Below are 20,081 nucleotides of genomic sequence, written 5' to 3'. Positions count from 1 at the left end.
TGAAATCAGCTAAGCTGACCTCTTGAGGGATGCTGATGTCGGGACACAGTCGCAGAGCTCCACCGCAACACCGACCTTGCCCTAAGAACATGCCACATATGTTTTGAACTAGATTTCCACAAGATTTTTCCTTTTCTTGATCAGGGACACACTTATGCGTCATGGATCAACACTTTAACCATTTATAGGCTTATTTACGGTTTTATGCTGTATTTATGTTACACAACATTAGTTCTAAATGTCAGACATTAAACGTATTCAAATAGCTATTTAAATGATTTGACAAATAATGCAATTCAGTTGTGAGTTTGTAGTGTATTATTAGACAGTATAAAAACCAGTGATCCATCAAGATCCCTCAAGCTGTGTTTCGAGCACTGGAGCGTGTCCAAAGTCACAGGCCATAATTTCCCACGCGTGGATTTGAGATGTACAGTACAGTAAATCCTGCAAGTATACATAGAGTACGCTTAAGTTCTGAGCCTTTCACAAGCTAAACACGTATCAGACATTGTGATTTGTCTGAACAATGCATTGGGACAGCGGCCTTGCATGATTTACACTATTGTTTGGATTACTACACACTGAAGGGGCAGCTTTATGCCCCATTGGGGATTAAGAGGATTAAGTAAATAAGTAAGATTGTAGAAGGGATTTTGCAAGGCATTTTGAAAGTTTTGATATAGACCCGGAAGTGTCACAAATGTTGACTTATTGTCACGTCATCTACATGGGAATTCACTGGACCAAGCCCTGGTTTATTCACATCCATCCAGTATTTAAGCCACATTATCACAGATGCCAGAGTAATACAGACTGTGACATTACAATAACTGGACGAGAGCATCAACGCAAGGTAACTCACTCATCTCTTGAGTTATGCTACTGTACATTTATGGCTTTTGAATCTATCTATATTACTGGTAACTGAATAATCACTGAATATACGAGCAAGCAAAATGTGTTATAAATAAAAAAATATTATTCTGTGGAAAACAATATTTAGAGATTAAATGTTTCACATTAATCTCTTTAAGTGCTTTTGTTTTGTAGGATGAAGTCAATACAGGCAATGTTGCTGATGCTTTTAGTTGCATCTGTCTTTTCAAAAAAAGTAAGTATCAGTTATCTGGTTTCTTTTACATTTTTATTTTTTATGATATTCTAATAAATATAAATGTTACTTTTATTGCTACTTCAGTTTCTTTCAAAAGCATACAGTACTATTAATTTTAAAAAAATTCAACTGTTTGAATCCCCAGTTTCCTTTGCGCAGAGGATTTGATTCATCAGACTCAAGATCCAGGTCCAGAGAGGATTCTGAATCAAGGGAGTCTAAATCAAGTGAATCTGAATCTTCTGAGGAAGTTATTGTGCGACGCACATTCCCTCCAGCTAGAAGAACAACAAATCGACCGACCACTGTCAAGACAACAAAACCCACGCCAGCCACTCCAACTAGCAGATCAACAAATCTGCCGACCACTGTCAAGACAACAATCCCCACGACAGCCACTCCAACTAGCAGATCAACAAATCCGCCGACCACTGTCAAGACAACACAATCCTCAATCCCCTCGACAGAAGGCACCACTTTGGTTACGCTGAATGTGACCAGTTCTGTTAACGGGACCGGATGATGATTACTGCTAATAACTTACAATATTGCTATTTAATCATATTTTCACACAAAATTAATGTACAAATTAATGTACAACCGTATACAATTGATTTTTATTGATTGATTGTTTGATTGACAATTGATTATAGTTTACAGTATACAGTATGATAATGAAGGTCTTGATACTAATGAATAATGTAACCAATTAAGATTAAAATTGCATGTCCCTATTATGGTTTTAAGTGTTCTTTTTTTTTAAAGAAAAATTATTATTATGTAAGAAAAATAATAATTTTTAAATGGGGTTTAATATCGGTAGTACTTTTTTCTGAAGTAAGAAAATACGATTTCATATCAGCATATTAATATGTGAAATCAGTAACTTATCTCGTACCCTTTTCAGTAACCAAATGAAATAATAGTATAAAAGTATTATTATTAATGGTGCTTGCCTATAGGCAAAGCAACATTAGTGTTATTGCTCATACTTATTATTCTTCTTCTTTTTATTCCGCCGCTTTTTTGGCGCGCTACTCCTCCCGCAGCTTTTGTCACAGACCCATGAATGAGGTGTCAAATCGTGCGGCATATTCGGGAATGGTGTGCTATGACTTTTATAAGCGATCGGGGGTGCGGTGGTCGCCCCAGGGGCGAAAAAGTCGACGAAAAAACGCATAGACTTAACATTACGTCAAACTTTGACGAGTCATAGCTCAGAGTTGGGATTTCGTAGAAATGTGAAATTTACCACATTTGGAGAGGCTGGCAGGCTCTGTAATAACATACCTCACAATGGGGTAAAAGTTGCACCCCTGGGGGGCAGGAGCAGCCCAAACTTTTCCTATTGACTTAACATGGTGTAGGACGTCCCATGAAATGGAGAGAGAGAGAGAGTAAGCGATTTTGTATTGAACATAACTCTGGATCACAGTGTCATAGAGACAAGGGGGCGGGCTCATTTTACTCAGACGACCAATCAGTCTCTCCGGATCATTGTGAAGCTATCAGGCCACGCCCCTAGCAACCATTTAGAGCACCTTAGCAACAAGTTCCATAGACTTCCATTGAAAGAGATCAAATGGATATCTCTGGATAGAAGAGTCATAGAAACATGAGGGTGGTCTCGTTTGACTCGGGGCAGCAAACAGCCAATCATGAATCACATCAACACTTCCTAGCCCCTCCCTAGCAACCATTGTCGAGCACCTTAGCAACCAAAATTCACAGACTCATGGCTCAGAGCAAGGATGTCGCAGAAACGTGTAATTTGGCACATTTAAAGAGACTGGCAGGCTCTGTAAGAACATACCACACAATGGGGTAAAAGTTGCACCCCTGGGGGGCAGGAGGGGCCCAAAGTTGCCCCAATGAAGTACTATGGTGTAGGACAGCCCATGAAATGGGCTGTCCTACACCATAGTAAGCGATATTCTATTGAACATAACTCTGGATCACATTTGAAGAGGCTGGTAGGCTCTGTAACAACATACCACACAATGGGGTAAAAGTTGCACCCCTGGGGGGCAGGAGGGGCCCAAAGTTGCCCCATTCACGTACTATGGTGTAGGACAGCCCATGAAATGGGCTGTCCTACACCATAGAAACCGCATTTGTATTGAACATAACTCTGGATCACAGTGTCATAGAGACAAGGGGGCGGGCTCATTTTACTCAGACGACCAATCAGTCTCTCAAGATCATTGTGAAGCTTTCAAGCCACGCCCTAGCAACCATTTAGAGCTCCTTAGCAACAAGCTCCATAGACTTCCATTGAAAGACATCAAAGGGATATCTCAGGATATAAGTGTCATAGAAACATGAGGGTGGGCTCGTTTGACTCGGGGCAGCAAACAGCCAATCCCCAATCACCTCAACACATCCTAGCCCATCCCTAGCAACCATTGTCGAGCACCTTAGCAACCAAAATCCAGACAGGGATATCTTCCATTCTGAATGTCACAGAGGCGTGGGAGTTGGTTTATATCATTCATACTGACAAGCAGCCTTTGGAGTTTCATGATTGGCAGCTGCCAAGCCACTCCCTAGCAACAAAACAGAGTACCCTAGCAACCATTTTGCAAGACCTATATCTCTGCATCAAAACATCGTATAGAGATGGGGGTTGGTTTATACATTCACACTGACTTCGGAGCTTAATGATAGGCAGCTGCCAAGCCACTCCCTAGCAACCAAACAGATTACCCTAGCAACCGTTTTGCAAGGCGTATATCTCTGCATCAGAACATCATATAGAGATGGGGGTTGGCTCTTTTGACTCATGCTAGCAAACAGGACTTGCTACATGCTACACATGCTAGCAGTGAATAGCTACATGCTAATTTTGATTAGCTAAGTGCTAAATCATGCCAAGAAAATGCTACAAACACCATAGTAACCATCTGTGACAACTACCAACCACCTAGTAACACCATAGCAACTACCCAGAATACCCTAGCAACGCCCTAGCGACCACAAAAAATACCCTAGCAACTGCCTAGCAATGCCCTAGCAACCACCCAGAACACCCTAGCAACTGCCTAGCAACACCCTAGCAACCACCCAGAATACCCTAGCAACCACCAAGCAACCACCCAGAACACCCTAGCAACCGCCTAGCAACCACCTAGCAACCACCCAGAACACCCTAACAACCACCTAGCAACCGCCTAGCAACCACCCAGAACACCCTAGCAACCACCTAGCAACCGCCTAGCAACCACCCAGAACACCCTAGCAACCACCTAGCAACCACCCAGAACTCCCTAGCAACCGCCTAACAACCACCCAGAACACCCTAGCAACTGCCTAGCAACTGCCCAGCAACCACCCATAACACCCTAGCAACTGCCTAGCAACCATCCAGAACACCCTAGCAACTGCCTAGCAACCATCCAGAACACCCTAGCAACCACCCGGACAACATGAATAAGCCACATCTCAGCAGCAGAACATCGTACAGACATGGTTGTTGGCTCGTACGCAATCATGTATCTCACCCTAGCAACCGGGTCGTGTTTTTTGCCACTGCAAGCACCATTCACATTTTCTTCTGGAAATGTACGTTCTAGTTATTATTATTATTATTATCAGTAGTTGTAGTATATTAACATAGCATTAGTGTAAATTACATGAAACCTTCTATATATGATTTTTTTTCTTATTCAATATGCACAATTCACAGTTTTTTTTTTTTTTTTTTTTTGTGAGGTCAAAATAAGTAAGATTAATAGCACCATCCTAGCATGGTTGGGGAAAGTTGCTTTTAAGGACGAGCTAGGAAGGCATGGTACGACAAGATGGATTCCGAAGCAAAAGAAGATCATTTATAAACAATAATTGTGCAATCTTAACAAAGAACTAAAAATAAATAAATAAATACATTTAAAAACTAATGTTTGCTGGGCAAACACAAAGGAAAATGGATAGAGCAGCCAAAACTCTTCTGTAACGCTAACGTACTTTTGGGTTCTTGTAACAGAGCAGCCTCCCCACCTCCCTTAACCAAACCAACACTCTGGTTAAATAAGTCATTTTCCCACCAAACAGATATGAGGGCAACAATTTTAGCAAGGTTACCATATTCCAACAATGCACATTTATATTAATGACATCAAAACAATAACTTATTTTTGCCAAGCCAAATAAATACACTAAGCACAGTAACCAAAGTAAACTACAATAACAAACATACATTCAACACATGAATGTAGTATTACAAATTTATGAAATGTTGAATTTAGATTCCAATACAATCGTATATAAACTGAGAACGTTTAGTAGACTGATTTTAGCATTTGAGGTATAAATGATGATTATTGAGTTTTCAGCAGGAGATTCCTGCCAAACCTGTAAATGAGTCAGACTCTCACCTTTTGTCTTTAATGGCTCTTGGAGCCCGAGCCCCAGCCCCAGTCATTGAATAGTTAGACTGATTGGATTAGCATCAATGCTCTGAATAACTGTTATGCTGATGAGATTAGAGCCACGGAAAGTTTGGTAACGAGCTAACGCCTACTTCATTTACATGCTTTGTTCAGAGTCTCCTCCTCTATGTAATCCCCTTGAATTGAATATAAACTACAATGTATACTGTTTTAAACTAGACTGTTGGACGACCTACAGCAACGCATTGCGAAGTCCTCAATAAAGAATAACTTCTGTTTGAACGCGATCCCAACGTCTCCTGGTCTCTGCTTTTTGCACCAGGGTTACATAAAATGGTATGATGCCACTGCTATTATAGGTTACGCGCACTACCGGAATAAACCAGGACACAGCAGAAATCACCAGGTAAGCAAAGACCGATACAACAACAAAACGCTAAATCATACGATATTAATTGACCAATAAACACTCTGTAAAACCCACTAGACTCCTTATAATTACACTTCAGCAAGTAAAACCTGATCAACAGTAAAAGAAATGATACTTTTTTTGTACGAGAAAACATGGCGAAAGTTAGTGACACAGTGCTCTGGATATTTTTCAGCCTTCTAAAGCCCTATTCGGACGGGATTAACTTTACAAGGGTAGATGGAGTAATGTAATTTTACCACAGCACGTCTGTAATATTAATGGCCAATTCGCACGGGATAAGATATCTCAGTAAAACTAGCAGAAGTGGGAGGGGTAACTCGATTTACACATCGCTGTCACTCCTGTCGTCATGTGCGTATTACGTTGCTTACATGCACAAACACATATAACGTCTCTGGTTACGTATGTAACCTTAGTTCCCTGAGAGGGAACGAAACGTGTGGGAACACCTCCGAGTGTTGCGTCATGAAGCATGTGTATAATCAGTCCAATGAATGAGCGAGACGTCATAGGCGGGTGACGTCATAGTCATGACGACATAGATCAGGGCATGCAGGAAGTAAGGCAGGCGAACGCAGCGTTTCGTTCCCTCTCAGGGAACTAAGGTTACATACGTAACCAGAGACGTTCCCTATCAAGGGAACTCCCACTGCGTTTAACTGTGGAAACCCCATACCCACTACGCCATAATGACAAGTGCCCGTTCTGTGTGAAGTCCTTGCGCACACTAAGAAGCAAGCAACCTAGCCCCAGGAGTGGAGAGGTCTAAGTCATAACATTTGACAAATGTATGCGGCGAGGACCAGCCTGCCGAACTGAATTAATTTTAACTGAAATTAGAGCCATAGAGGCAGCTATACTCCTAGTAGAATGGGCCCGGACAGCCAAAGGTGAAGGCTGTCCGGCTGCTTCATAAGCAAGTGAGATAGCCTGAACTACTCCCTTGCGCATTATCTGTTTAGATGCAGGGCAACCTATCTTAGGTAACCCAAAGCAGAGAAATAATTGCTCTTATATACGCCACAGGGCAGCTCTGTGGACATAAGCATCCAAAGTCCGGACAGGGCATAACAGATTACGTTTTTCCTGATCTGGGGTATTAGGTGGAGGACAGAAGGCCTGCAGCACAAATGATCCACAAATTTAGTAGGGACCTAGGAATACAACCCGGCCTGGGGTGAAGAAAGACTATCACCATACCAGGTACAAATCCAAGTACGTGCAGGCCTCAGCCACATGTACCACGGAGAAAACAAAATTAAGGATCTCTCCTCAGAGATAACCCAGCAAAGAAACATTCATTGCAGAAATCAAGTACTGTACCATCAGGGCAGATAACAAGATTCAGAAGGTCTTCTCCGCACCAGGCAGAGAACAGTTAACATTTCAATGCATATTCAGTCTTCTTGTGGAGGGAGCTCTAGACTGGAGTATGGTCTCCACGACCTCGGTCGAGAGACCTGAATCTATGAGCTGGGCCCCCTCAGAGGCCGAGCCCACAGTATCCATAACTCCGGAAGAGGGTGAAATATTGTATCCCTGATTGGGATGCTAAGTCCCTCCTGATCGGAATCTCCAAGGGAGAGCCATCTAGAAGGGACAGTAGGTCTGAGAAACACACTCGGGCCGGCCAGAATGGGGTTACTAATAAAAGACGAGCCTCTACCCGGCAAACCCTCTCCAGAACTCCCGGGAGCAAAGATATCGGGAAATGCGTACAGGTGTAGCCTCAACCCAGAGCCGGACAGTAACGGAGTACATTTACTTGAGTACAGTACTTAAGTACAATTTTGAGGGATCTGTACTTTACTCGAGTATCATTTTTGGGGAGCACTCATGACTTTACTCAAGTACATTTGAGAGGCAAATATTGTACTCTTTACTCCACTACATTTCTATCCATAACCGTGAGTACTGAGTACCCGTTACTTCTAAAAAAACAACAACAAAAAGGAAAAAAAAAACATCTCGGAAACCCTCAATTTGTTGTTTCCCTCTCAGTCGTGACTGGATTGTGCGGGCACCACTGATTGGGACAGCCTATCAGTAATCAGCTTTCAGAGGTGTGTCAGAACACTGCTATATTGCCTTCTTTGCTGGTTTAGGTTTATTGATTTGATTGATGAAAAAACAGAGAAAGTCACATGTACACACAATTGTTAGTTCAAATGTGGGTGCAAAAAATCCATTAAAACTCTAGCAGAGGTTTGTCAGAGCGTTGCCATTGTGCTATTGCCTTGTGGGCAAGTGCGAAATGGTAAATAAAGCAACGTGGTAAAAAGATGAAAATTACTTGATTTTACTTTCAATTCCTTTTACATTATCCAAGGTATTAACATTCACATTTTTCATAACTCCGTGTAGGACGTTTCTGTACATAAATGTAAGCACAGTGGCAGTAGTAATGCAATATTTAGAAAATGTACTCTTGTACTCTTCATACTCAAGTACTTTTAAAAACAAGTACTTCAGTACTTTTACTTGAGTAGACATCTGACTGTAGTACTTTTACTTGTACTTGAGTAAAATTTAGCAAGGGGTATCTGTACTTTTACTCAAGTAATGAAGCTGTGTACTCTGTCCGCCTCTGCCTCAACCACACCTAATACATCGCATCCAGTCCAAGAGGAGCTGGATGCGTCAGGGAAAACCACATAGGGCAATGCGTTGTATAAAACGATGCGAAAGGTAGACTTGAGTTTTTACCAAAGTTCTCCCAAAGAAGCTCCACCACCTCGGGGTGAAGTCTCCATTCCCCTCAGCCCCTGCCTCAACAGGATATCTGCTCTGATATACGAGACCATCAGTGTGTTGTCCGGAAGGACAGGCACATGGTGACCTCTCGGGTCTGACAGGAAGTATTGAGATTCTCGGAATACCGCCATCACTTCTAGCCAATTATGTGCAAAAAGGAAGATGGTCCTGACAAAGACCCTTTGTCGAGTGAGCACTCATGATCACCCCCCACTTGTGAGGGAAGCATCCGTCGATAGCATTATGCATCGACAAGAAGCCTCCAACACTGGGCCTGGGCGAGGAACCAAGGTTCTTCAACATGACGAGGCACGTAGGCATAGCCGCATGACCTTGATCATGCGAAAACGGATTTCCTCTCGGAGAAAATCCCTTGGTCCTGGGCCACCACTGCAGGGGTCTCATGTACAGAAGGCCAAAAGTAATATGTTGGACGCAGCTGCCATGAGACCCAACAGTCTGAAACTGTTCCACAGAGTGACTGACCTAGTTTTACCCCATTTACGGTGAATCCCATAATACACTTAGAAAAGTGGTCCTCTGAGCTGGGAGGAGCACACTCTTCTTGGTGTTGAGTCACAACCCCAACATCTTTAAATTAGACAGAACGACATCTCGATGCCGAACTGCCATCTGCTCAAATTGAGCTAGGATCAACCAATCGTCGATATAGTATAATACGCGAATGCCCTGGAGTCTCAGAGGAGCCAGAGCTGCATCCACGACTATATAGTAAAGGTGCGGGGTGATAAACCTAGTCTCTCGAGACTGGCCTCTGGATTTGGTAGGCAATCGGCAGGGAACAACCGAACTAACCGTTCTACGACCCTCCTCGGAGGATCGTATGGGGACGCTGACACCTCGGTGCCCTGAACGGCGAACCAGCAGGGAACAACCGAACTGGCAGCGCTGCAACACTCCTCAAAGAGTTGCACCCCAGAGGCACCGAGGAGAAACGATTTCTAAAAACCGTCCCTGCCCCCGAGGAACCTTCAGAAACCTGATAGCCTCACCCAGAGGAAAAGAAAATTTGAAAAGAGATCTCCAAAATGTTTCATTTATTTCTCCTAGACAACTTTGAGATCCATATGACACCAAACTGAGACAAAGGTTTATTTCTCCTGTGTCTCAGGCTTTTCTCTGGAGCAATAAGATGCACTAAATCTCAATTTAGTCTCCTTTTAAGTTTCAGAAGAGATCTCAACAAGCTCTAATATAATGCTCAGAGTTTCTCAACTTCTGTGTCTCTTTGTGATCTCAGACAGAGAAATCAGAGAGCTCTCTCCATGAACTCAATATACTCTCATCCCAGCTTCAATTCATGCATCTCATGCTAAACTCAGATAGAGCAAAGGAAGAGATTTCCACAAGTGCTCATTGAATTCTCAGACTTGGATCACTGTCTTGGTTGTTTCATATCATATGATTAATCCACATGATTTTTTAAATATAATGTATTACTGTATGAATAAATTAATTGTAAATCTTTTATTTTAGGCTGCAAAGACCCTCTTCTTTTATATTATTTTCTATAAATGATTTGAAATATTTCACTGCATGTAATTCAGTAAAATTATTTTATTAACCAAAATGGTAAATGGTAAAAAAAATGGTAAATGGCAAAACACATTGTAAAATAAAAACAGTAATTTATTGGTAACTTGAGAGCAAAGAAATTACAATTTCAACATTTCAGATGTATCAAAGTTTAACTGCCAAAAACATTTTAGACAAAATAGAGATTAAAGTGAGGCTTAGATGAGAATCTCAAATTTGTCTCCTAAAAGCAAGCTCTGGCAAGTAAAATTTTCCTCTGTCTCACCTATTGCTCCTAGTGAATTTTAGGAGAAACATATGAGAAACATTTTAGACAAAATAGAGATTAAAATAAGGCTTAGATGAGAATCTCAAATTTGTCTCCTGAGCTATAGAAAAGCAAGCTTTGAGCAGTAAAATTTTCCTCTGGGCAGCGTCAGGACTTCTTGAGACAGGCTGAGACAGGCTGGTGCCCAGCAACCCAAATCTGTGACCTGGAAGGTCACGGCGTGCCTATAACTTCAGGGCCGGAGTGTCAGCTGCCTTTCGATGGAGATATTCAATTCAATTCAATTCAAGTTTATTTGTATAGCGCTTTTCACAATACATATTGTTTCAAAGCAGCTTTACAGAAAATGCATTTCAAAAATATACACACAAAATACAGTTAGTTAATCATAAAATTTAGGGCATAACATATTGCCGGCGTTGGGTCGTCTCTTCACAGGCGTCGAGTCGTCTCATCACAGGCGTTGGGGCATCTGAAGTCTCCATGAGAGGCTGGATACATAACTGGAGCTGACGAACTCTATTTGAGTTATCTCGGGACAGGCGTCCCGAGATAACAAAAAAAGGCAGATGGGAAATAATTAGCGTAGCTGCTGTTCATAATATGAATGCATTTGATCTGATTTAACTGTAGTATAAAAGGTATGAGATGCATCATGTGAATGCTTGGCTAAAGAGATGCGTCTTTAATCTAGTTTTAAACTGGGAGAGCGAGTCTGAACCTCGGACAATATCAGGAAGGCTATTCCAGAGTTTAGGAGCTAGATGTGAAAACGCCCTCCCTCCTTTAGTGGACTTAGATATCCTAGGTACGACCAGAAGCCTCGAATTTAGCGATCTTAAAGAGCGCGATGGATTATATGGCGATAGAAGATCTCTTAAATACACAGGAGCTAAACCATTTAGGGCTTTATAGGTCAGTAACAATACTTTGTAGTTGATACGGAACTTAATAGGTAACCAGTGTAGAGATGATAAAATTGGTGTTATATGATCATATTTTCTTGATCTAGTAAGAACTCTAGCGGCTGCATTTTGGACTAACTGTAGCTTGTTTACGGAGGATGCAGGACCACTAGCTAATAAAGCATTACAGTAATCTAGTCTCGAGGTCATGAATGCATGAACTAACTTTTCTGCATCAGAAACTGATAGCATATTACGTAGCTTAGCAATGTTTCTAAGGTGGAAAAAGGCTGTTCTTGTGACATTTGAAATATGATTTTCAAAAGACAAGTTGCGGTCTAGTATAACACCCAGATCTTTTACTGTAGAGGATAAAGTAACAGGACGTCCATCTAGATTAAGGTTGTATTGTAAGAGGTTTTGTGGGCAGTTTTTTGGACCAATCAGTAATACCTCCGTTTTATCTGAATTTAATAGAAGAAAATGACACGTCATCCAATATTTTATATCTTTAACACACTCTGTCATTTCAGATAATTTAGTGTTATCATCTGGTCGTGATGAAATATATAATTGAGTGTCATCAGCATAACAGTGGAAACTTATTCCATGTTTTCTTATAATATTACCAAGTGGCAGCATATAAATTGAGAATAGCAGAGGGCCTAACACAGATCCTTGCGGCACTCCATAATTTACTGACGTTATCTTTGATTTTTCCCCATTTAAATGGACAAAATGGTAACGGTCTGATAGGTACGATCTAAACCAGCTTAAGGCCTGTCCCTGAACACCAATGTAATTTTGAAGTCGATCTAAGAGTATTTTATGATCTATAGTGTAAAACGCAGCACTAAGATCGAGTAAAACTAGTATTGAGATACAGCCTTGGTCAGAAGCTAAAAGTAAATCATTTGTAATTTTAACCAGCGCAGTTTCTGTGCTATGATGTGGCCTGAATCCTGACTGAAACTTTTCATAGATATCGTTTTCTTGCAAGAAAGAGCACAGTTGAGCGGACACAACTTTTTCTAGTATTTTAGACATAAATGGAAGATTTGAAATGGGTCTGTAATTTGCTAGGTTATTTGGATCTAATTGTGGTTTCTTAATAAGAGGTTTTATAACTGCCAGCTTGAATGTTTTTGGAACATGTCCTAAAGATAGAGACGAGTTAATAATATTGAGAAGGGGCTCTTCCACTACAGGTAACACTTCTTTCAGTAGTTTAGTGGGTATTGGATCTAATAAACATGTTGTTGGTTTAGATGCAGTAATAAGTTTATTTAGCTCTTCCTGTCGTATAGTTGTAAAGCACTGTAGTTGTTCTTGAGGGGCGATGATTGAGGCTGAATCATAAGACGCTGTCAAAGATTGTACATTTACAATTGTGTTTCTGATGCTTTCTATTTTCTCAGTGAAGAAATTCATGAAATCATTACTATTAAGATGTAACGGAATATTTTGTTCAGGTGATGTCTGTTTATTTGTTAATCTAGCCACAGTGTTAAATAAAAACCTTGGATTGTTTTGGTTATTTTCTATTAGTTTGCGGAGATGCTCAGCCCTGGCTGCTTTTAGAGCCTTTTTATAACGTGACATACTGTCTTTCCATGCGATTCTAAAGACCTCTAAATTAGTTTGTTTCCATTTGCGCTCTAAGTTACGAGTTTCTCTCTTGATAACATGCGTAGCACTGTTGTACCATGGTGCTTTAGTTTTCTCTCTAACCTTTTTTAATCTAATTGGTGCAACAGTTTCTAATGTACTAGAGAAAATGGTGCTCATACTGCTAGTCATTTCCTCTAGTTCCTCTGTTTGTTTGGGTTCACTGAGGAGCGGAGATAGATCAGGTAAGCTATTCAAGAATCTATCTATAGTAGTTGGAAGGATTGTTCTGCCTGGTCGATAACGCGGCGCAACATGACACATTTCAGCCGTACGTAGTATGCAAGTTACCATGTAATGATCAGTGACATCATCACTTTGTGGTATAATATCTATATCGGTTGGATCGGTTCCATATGATATAATTAAATCTAGAGTATGATTAAGACGATGAGTGGGACCACTAACGTTTTGCTTGACCCCAAAGGAGTTTAATAAATCTGTGAACGCAGCCCCTAACGCATCATTTGTGTTATCAACGTGTATGTTGAAATCTCCAACAATTATTGCCTTATCGACATTGACCAATAGATCTGAGAGAAAATCTGCAAACTCTTTTAGGAAATCAGCGTAAGGCCCTGGCGGTCTATATACAGTAGCCAAGGCTAGAGATAATAGGGATTTCTTTCTTACATCTAGGAGCATAACATTTAGCACAAGTACTTCAAACGAATTAAACCTGTGACCTGTCAGACGGGGCTCATGCTTATAACCGTATCCTGGTGGAGTGGACTCATTAAGACCGAAATAATCATTTGGTTTAAGCCAGGTTTCAGTAAGGCAGAGTACATCGAAGCTATTATCAGTGACCATTTCATTTACAATAACCGCCTTAGGTGTAAGCGATCTAATGTTTAGAAGACCTAGCTTTAGAAATTGTTTTTGTTCACTAATATTGAGATTTTCTGGTTTAATCACAATTAGATTTTTCTTAGATCCTGCAGTAGATTTATTCTTTGGCCTCACTAAACGAGGAATAGACACAGTTTCTATATAGTGTTCTACACTGGTACTTATATCAATTAATTTGGGACAGCAAAGAATGTGATTAGGACTTTGACTTACTAGTCATATGGTGTGTAACGTCTTTGAGATGTTGTCCGACAGAACAGCCGCTCCGATTCTGCTGGGGTGCAGGCCATCAGCACGGTAGAGCCTAGGTCGCTCCCAAAACAGATTCCAATTATTTACAAAGAGCAGTCTCTGTTCATTACACCATGACATCAACCATTCATTTAGTGCAAACAATCTACTGAACCTTTCTTGTCCTTGTCGGTACGTGGGAAGCGGTCCAGACACGACGATCTTTGCTTCAGGCGATGTTCTGCGTACCGTCTCGATCAGGCTCCTGTAGTCCCTCTTCAGAACCTCCGTCTGCCGCAGCCTGATGTCGTTCACCCCCGCGTGCAGCACGACAGCTCCGACGCGCTCGTCACCGTTCAGGATCTCGGGGACCTGCGCAGCGACATCGAGAACACGAGCACCAGGAAAGCAGTGAGTGCGCACCATACCTTTACCTGAGGTAGCGCGGACATGCCGGACCATGGAACTGCCGATGATCACAGCGTCGTCGCGTTCCGTCTCGTGAAGAGGGGAGAAGCGGTTCCGGGTGGAGACCTCGAAGACCGGGAGGGGCGGAGAGGTCCTTGCTCTGGTCCTGGCTCGTGTCTTCCGCTGTGGCATCATCCAGGGTCCATGGTGCTGTGTCGGTGTCGGGGTAAACGAAACCAGGGGTGCTCGGGTCCTGTGCAGAGAAATACACGGAGTAGAGGAGGCAGCTCGGCCTGCCTCCCCAGCAGATCACGGATCTGCTTCTCCACGGACTCCAGCTCCAACCGCACCGAATGCAGCTCAAACGTGTCCTCACCTGCACTCAGAGGTAGACACACATCCGATGTATTCGCCATTATGACAGATGAACAATAAATTAGCAGTGATGCTACCAATATCACTACTAATTTAGGACTGAAATCATGGATAGAACCCGTATCCTTCCAGTGATTCGAGTGTAAATAAGACGGTCGATAGGCGAGACCACGCGTGCAAATGCTAGCGGGCTAACGTTAGAGATAGTAACGGAAGTTCGGAAAGTTGGATATAACCAGCGATATCAAAGCAATCCGATTGTTTTTTATAGAGAGTAGTATCGGAGATATGTTCACACGCTGGAAAAGTAGAGAAAAATAGAGAAATGGAGATTCGACGGATCTCCAAACACAAACAAAGTGATTCGAAACACAAAAATGTGTAAAGAAGAAAATCAAGGATTTATGAATCAATTCGACGGAGCTCCAAACACAAACAAAGCGATTCGAACACAAACACAACTCCAAACACAAACAAAGCGATTCGAAACACAACACAAACTAACAGTTAAGCGATTCGAAACACAAACACAAACAAAGCGATTCGAACACAACACAAACTAACAGTTAAGCGATTCGAAACACAAACACAAACAAAGCGATTCGAACACAACACAAACTAACAGTTAAGCGATTCGAAACACAAACACAAACAAAGCGATTCAAACACAACACAAACTAACAGTTAAGCGATTCGAAACACAAACACAAACAAAGCGATTCAAACACAACACAAACTAACAGTTAAGCGATTCGAAACACAAACACAAACAAAGCGATTCGAACACAAACACAACTCCAAACACAAACAAAGCGATTCGAAACACAAACAAAGCGATTCGAACACAACACAAACTAACAGTTAAGCGATTCGAAACACAACACAAACAAAGCGATTCGAAACACAAACTAACAGTTAAGCGATTCGAAACACAACACAACAAGCGATTCGAAACACAGCACAAACTAACAGTTAAGCGATTCGAAACACAAACACAAACAAGCGATTCGAAACACAAACTCCAAACACAACCAAAGCAGTTCGAAACACAGACACAAACTTCAAACACAAACAAGCGATTCGAAGCACAAGCACATACACCAACACAAATAGAGCGATTTCAGTGATTCGAGAGTAAATAAGACGGTCGATAGGCGAGGCCACGCGTGCAATGCTAGCGGGCTATCGTTAGAGATAGTAACGGGAGTTCGGAAAGTTGGATATAACTAGCGATATCAAAGCAATCCGATTGTTTTTTATAGAGAGTAGTATCGGAGATATGTTCACACGCTGGAAAAATAGAAAATGCTCGTTTCTAAATGAGTGTAAAGAACAAAATCAACGATTTATGAATCAAGTCGACGGAGCTTCAAACACAAACACAGCGCTCACTCGCGACGCATGCGCAGTCTCTCTATGAAGATATGCTTCAGTCTATCTGTATATGTGTGGAAAATTACTGTGTTGTTTATTTATTTCTTAGCCATCATTTAACCTGAAGCAAGGACGTAGCTTAGACCTTGGTGAAGGGTATAACTGCTGTGATCTTTGTAACTGTAAGCGGGGCGGCCTACGAACTCCTGTGTTAGTCTTGAAGATGACTTCTACTGATGAAACTGCAAACTATCTTCAGTAAAACTTTTCTTTAATTTATTTTAATTCTGAGTCCGGGTTTTCATTCATCATATCTGGTTCTGGGTCTTTGACTGTAAATCCCCTTACAACAGTAACCTGGATATATTTGAAAACTGTGTTTTCGTTTAAAAACGTTCTCCATCCGTACTAGCATTGTCCCGACGTTTCAGTGTGGATGAGAAACTTTTGGAAAACGCCTGAAAATGCTAAATTCACCTTACTGCGTAAAACCTCACAAAAGCTCACTAAGATGATACAGGTTTGCAAGCTTAAAAGTAATGCCATTGAATCCGAACAAATCAAAACTGTTTGGCATCACCTCCTCAAACCATTCAAGTGCCATCTGAATGGCGACTAATTCTGCTGTATAAACTGATATTGCATCAGTTCATCTTGCTTTATTCCCACTTTTTTGCCATTCGCCCTGTTTCAGGGTTTTTTGATCCATCAGTGTACACCTGAATAAATGCAGAATAAACAGTATGAATATATGCTAGTGCTTTATATATAATTTCTCCTCCAACTTCTCTTTTCTGTATTCTGTCATTTATTGTAACATCAACTTGTGGTTCACTTAAAAATCAAGGTGGTATTGGAGATATTGTTACCGTTGGTCCAAATATATTTGAATCCATCTTCTTTCGTCTTGCCCATTCCTGTATGTGATCATGTCTTGTGCAATTTTACTTATTGGTTCCTTGTCTTATGTGTCATGTTTTGATTGGCTCATTGTTTCACTGTGTTGAGGGCTGCGTTCAGCCCCGACAAAAAGTTGCAAAGCGTTTTATAAATGGCGTTTTATCACGATATTGACATGTACGATTATCATATTGTGAACATTTGCTTATTACCGGTTTTGGAAAAAAAATCAAACCAGATCTCACCTGCGCGCAACTTCTTTCCACTTGACTGCTTAGACTCCACCCATACATGTGCAGCGGAGACAACGTCTGAGACGGCGGCTGGATATTCTACTCTCTATCCCCGCCGACAAAAAATAGTCTTACTCACTATATGAGGACGTGAACACATGAACATATCCAGAGCTGCTCTGAGAGAACTCATAGACAGTATATAAAATGGACACAGCGACCCCATAGACTTCATCAGAGAAAAGTGAAGTCAATTAGAAGCACTCACTTCCTGATGGCCAGGCGAACTGCGCAGGCTCAAACTGAGCTTGGTGACGTAGATGTGACGTGAGCAACCTGTCTGTCAGCTGTAGGTCTTCTAGTAGCTGTGCCGAGAGAAATCTGAATCATTCCCTTCCGGATCTCGCAGAGACGGAGAGCGTGAGTATTAGCTGTCCATGAGCTAGCAGCAGGATCAACTTTATCACTCTCTATGGGCTTCTCCCTTGACTTTATCAGACTTTATGCCTCCACGTCCCCCCAGATTGCCTGTGAGCTTCTTCGCCGGTCTATGCGGTAATTTCTCGACTGTGCGACAGAGAGTCATGTGGTTATGACGCAATCGTTAGCCTATTTTTACAAAAACTGGTTCTACGGGGCCATAACGTACGATACAAGGTAATGGAGCCTTTTATACATTGTCGTGTTTCTTTAGAAAAAAATAATGGACAAATGGAGTCTTTAAATGCCTCAGATGTAAAGTTATTCGCTGTCAAAATGACGGCAAAATGAATGGGAGTCAATGGAGTGCTAACCGCAGGTGATGGCTTGCTAGCCGATGGCGGCCCCCGGGGAAGCTTCGGTTTCCAGCTGATGGATTACCCCCTTGAGAGAACTAAATGAGCATTTCGTAATTTTGTTTAAAAGAATTATCATCAAATACACTGACTGAAACTCATAGGAGTTTAGTACAACCTGTCAAAATAAAAGTTCGGTTTAGCTTAAAGAAATAATGACTGAAATATATTACTATTGTACAATAGCATAGCCAATCCTCTGTTGTGCCGACAAATAACAGTTGTTACATTTTATCTGATGGCATTTTCAATCATATTTTTATTAAATCATAGAATCCAGACAAATTATATCAGACAACCCAGAATTTCTGAGGAAATAAAATACATTTCATGAGACTCTATTATCTTATAATTATCTAAATTAATTAATACATAAAGAATAAAAATAAGTTAATTTCAATTAATTAGACGTGTTTGTCGTCTCTGGAACTCTCTTCCACCAGATATCCGTAATATTGACTCCCTCTCTATTTTTAAATCCTGCCTGAAAACTCATCTCTTTAAGATGGCATACCACACATGATCAATCCGTTCTTAACTTTGTTTTTAGTTATGTACCCTGATTTTATGTTCTGGAATTATTTTAATTATTACAATTTCTTGGATTTATAAATGTATTGTACTAGTATGTGTTGTGAGGTGACCTTGAGTGTCTAGAAAGGCGCCATAAATAAAATGTATTATTATTATTATTTTAAATGGGAGATGTGCAGCTTTATTTTTTCTTTCTTATATTTTCAAAAGGTAGACTCATGCTTCCATAAAAGTTTTTTTTTTTCATTAAAAAAGTTTGTTTTAATAAACCATATGTTCAACAAAAAAACTCTATCTGGTTTCATTAATTTAAGGGTCATTGTAGCTGATGATTATAATAATAATGATAGTTTAATACCGTATACCGTGAAACCGTGATATTTTCTGAGACGATTATCATACGGTGAAAATCTCATACCGTTACAACCGCGTTGAACACCCTGTTCTGATGACGCAAGAGATGCAACTATGGCAGCTGAGAAGGCCATTCTTTGTGTTCTTTTTGAGGAATTTTTGGAGCCTGATGAAATCTGTATAAATACGGGTTTAATACTGCAAAATACGCTTGATGTTACGGTCACTGCCCTTGCCACACAGATTAAAAGAGAATAACCCTATCGAGTGAAGGGATTTGTGGAAACTGTGGTTCCTAATTATTGAGATCCAACATTTGCCTCGCATTTCAGGATGAAAAGACAAACATGTCTTCTAATATCTTCAATTGTTGCGTATACCGAGCTGCAGCGGACACATTTCTAAACGACTTTTCTCTATAATACCGCTTGTTTATATACATGTCGCTGCTGATTGGGCAGACATGAGATAAGAAAACTTATCTCAAACCCTGTTGCACACCGTTTCCAGGAAACATGTTGTTCAACTCGGAAAGCAAAATGTTGCGCACCAGTTTGAGCTTGAACGTGCCCCAGGTATTTCTTGTTTGGTCATTAGTCTTGTGTATATATATAGCCCTCATGTTTCATTGGTCTATTGTCTAGTATTTTTTGTGTAATCTGCTGTTTGGTGAGTTTTATGTTATCTCAAGTCTAGCCAAGTTTTAACCCTACCGCACGCATTATTATAGACCTACTATAGGCTATAGAAAAATGTATTTTAATATATAAAACTTTATATATAAAACTTTTTCTTTTCTTAGAATGGCTTAAATTAAAGTGCTGTAAAAAAAATATTGGAAAAATATTATTTTAAGTTACTTTATGATATGTTGCCATACGGCAACAACATACA

Source organism: Phoxinus phoxinus (genome assembly GCF_949152265.1).
Source record: "Phoxinus phoxinus genome assembly, chromosome: 23".
In the NCBI taxonomy this organism is placed as follows: Eukaryota; Metazoa; Chordata; class Actinopteri; order Cypriniformes; family Leuciscidae; genus Phoxinus; species Phoxinus phoxinus.
Note: the sequence above shows the minus strand (reverse complement) of the source record.